Raw genomic sequence first — 3,405 nt, 5'->3', positions numbered from 1 at the left:
GCATGTAGTCCCGGCTTTACCCCCCGAGAGGAGGACTCCTTCCCTCCTGGCCCACCGCCCCGTAGTCTCCCCCCGGTGCTGGAGCGGGCGCTCGGACAGCGGGAGAGTGCCCAGCTGCAAGGCAGGGAGGCAGAGGGAGGGTCGGTACGGAGCGCTCCGGGCTGGGGAAATCTCGCAGACCTTTGGCCAGGCGGTGCTGGCGGGTTGAATTGCCAGGGGTGGGTCTGGCTGCATGCCTGGCACAATCCCTAAGGCACGGCTGAAAAAGAACGGATGGGTAACCTGGCTAGGTCCCTGCGAGGGGTGGGGATGCTGGTTCATGCTCGAAACCCTCCTCGGGCGCTGGATGCGGGTGCCACGAAGCAGGTCGAACCCTAAAGATGCCTGACCCTGGTGAGAGCGTTTCTTCAGGGTATACGAACATTGTGTGGTTAAACAGCGCCGGAGGTGGGCCATCACCCAACAACTTGTGGGGCCCAGAGCAGGGGCAAAACCGTGCTAAACCATGTGCCTTAGCACCACATCTACAAGTCTTCTGAACACCTCGAAGGATGGTGGTTCAACCACCTCCCCGGGCAGACCGTTCCGGTGCTTGATAACACTTTCAGTCAGGAAGTTTCTTCTAATACCTAAGCTAAACCTCCCCTAGTGCAACTTGAGGTCATTTTCTCTCATCCTATTGCTTGTTACTAGGGACAAGAGAACAGCCCCCACCTTGCTACAGCCTTGCTACTGTATTATTCAGGTGTCTTTTGTACCAGTGGGAACTAACTATATGGAGGTGATTTGAATGCCCAGTACATTGAAACTGAAAAGGGAAGGAAAGGATTCCCTTCACATTGGAAGGGACTAACTATTGGAGATACGTTGGAGAAGAGCCAGGGCACTCTGGGAGATGCCATACCCTGCCAGTCTGTGCCCTAAGAACATGAGAGTCCACTCTGACCAAAGGTCCATCTTCCTAGGAATGTGTCTCGAAAACCAATGAAGCACCAAAATGCCCAACCAATGTGATAGAGCAGAGGTTTGCTGCCTACTCAGTAGTAATTCAGAGGTTGCATTGGCATCATCATTCACCCAAAATCACAAAAAAGGTCTGGGCTCAGGTGGAAATGCCTTCCGTGTCTCAATTTCTTCATCCAAACTCAAAGCCATCTCTCTTCCTTTCCTGCTCCTCCCTGGCCATGCTGTGGTGCACACTCTAGCTTTTGCACTTGCTAGGCACTGACTGTGGAGCAAGAAATTATTTTGCTGTAAGTGTGTCCGGGAGAGAGCGATAATTCCACATCACAGTGCAGACTGTCAGGATCTCCCAGCCCCTTGCCATGTCTCTCCTTCCAGCCTGTTGTAGATGCTTGGGGCACCTATGTTACTTCATTTCAGTGGCCGGGGCTTCTCACAGGGCAGCAATCAGGGCTGCTCTCAGTGGCATCCCTGGGACTTACGTCAGCTGCCACTGCATCGTCACCCTTGTGCAGAGAACAAGCCGTGCTATTGAGGCCAGGCTGGGGACAGGCAGCAGGTCCTGCCTTCAGACTGGTACATCTCAACACAATGGCAGGGAGAATAAGTGATTGTTTCATGCAAGCTGATGTGAATGAAGAAGAGAAAAAATATGCTAGTGGAGCAACATTTTTGGTAAATTTTGATAATACAGTTTCTACAGAGGGACATGAATTAGGCACAAACAGTTCTATTCTTAGCATTCACAAGAACTTGGAGACTGTTTGGGGGTTTCTAAATGCTGCAGACAAACTGGGCAGGGCAGAGATCCTCACCATGGGCAGGCCCTAGACTGGCCAGGTCAAAGGATCTGGACTGGAAAATATAAAGGATGGCTGTAGGCAGAGAGTGATCCACAGTTCAACCTTTCAGGCTCTGCTCCAATCCTCCCAGGAGTATCAGCTGGTTAAACCCACTGAAGACCTTTGCAAACTGAGTCTCAGGAACAGGAATGCTGGATGTGAACAGCACTGATGTCCTTATTTCCCTAGCTGCAGCCAAGGTGGAACAGGCAGCCAGGCACCCTGCCCAGTCACCCATCTTCCTCTGAGCATCCCAGGGGGCAGGAGAATTATCTTATTCCTGCTGCACATGGGACGTGCAGGGCTGGGCTCTCTTGAGGGCTCTTAGCTAAGCTTTTGCCATTTTTCTTGAGTACTTCATTATTCACTGGGGCAGGGACTGACTCACATTGCCCCAGCCAAGCACCCATGCCACTGGGGGGAGTGGGTTCACTCTTAGTGTCTCCTGCCAAATGGATAATTGAGTGTCTGCTTCAGAGTGGAACAACAATGAAGGCAGAGTGACGCATGTTTGGGGAAGATGCACGGCATGGGGTGAAACCCTGGGCAAGTGGAGCTGGGATGTGAACCTGAATGTACTCTGCCACCAAGGTGCAGATGTGCTCAGAGAATGTCTCTCTCCCCAGCTGTGTTTCAGGTCTGCAGACAGATGTCCAAAACCCTCATTCACCCTCTGATCACTGGTACCCATGTGGTTCAAAGCTGGTTCACACCACAGCACTGCTCCCGACATCCAGTCACCAGTTGGTATTCTTGGATCTTTCCTCCCACTTTTTTAAGATGTCAAGCCTATGCCTCCCACCATGGTGTTTCTCTCTAATTCATGCACTGTGCTGCTGGTCCAGGCCACTGGCTCCTGTATGTTCAGTATAATTTGCTTTCAGCCTGTATCAAAGGAGTTCTCTCTAACTACTAGTTCTCCCAACTCCTGACCAGAGGCAACATTCATCCGAAATCCAGAGGTCTGTGTACCCTGTTGTTAAAAAAACCAAAGTGCTGGCAGGTATCCATGGCTGTCCTTACTGCTCTAAAGTTTTTCTTGGGTTCAATTTGAAAATCCCTTGCTCCAGCTCAAGTTTTTCAGTTCCTAGTTATTTTTGCATCTACAAGCCTCTGGCTGTTGGTGAAGAAGCTGTTGTTTAGTCCTGGAAGAGCTCCAAATCTTTCCACTGGATATATTAGTTATCCTAAATTCATAACCATTGCTGGGGTATTTTTAGCTGTGTGCAGCAGTCGTATAACAAGCCCTGCCACAAGGCAAGGGAACAGTCTGCAGGACTCCCCGAAGTCCCTCACAGCCCTGGTCCATCCGAAGGTCCAGGCTCAATCATGCAGAGATGACCACAAAAGCCTACCTGGAGAGCCAGCTGGGACTGTGACTGAGCTGTCCCCACGTGATACATGCCCAGGCTGCGGCTGAACTTGCAGACAGGCACAGCTTGTGTTCTTTCACAGGAGAGCAGTCAGCTCTGCCCAGACTCAGTGGTGCATTCAAATCGTGAGCCCTCTGGGAGGTGGGGAGGTGCCTGCCACCCTCGCTCCCACTGTGGGACACTGACTGATACAAAAACATGCCACAAAAGCTGGTGGGAGTGAGAGC

Source organism: Heliangelus exortis, chromosome 3 (genome assembly GCF_036169615.1).
Source record: "Heliangelus exortis chromosome 3, bHelExo1.hap1, whole genome shotgun sequence".
Lineage (NCBI taxonomy): Eukaryota > Metazoa > Chordata > Aves > Apodiformes > Trochilidae > Heliangelus > Heliangelus exortis.
The sequence above is the reverse complement of the archived record's forward strand: the minus strand, read 5'-3'. Positions refer to the sequence as shown.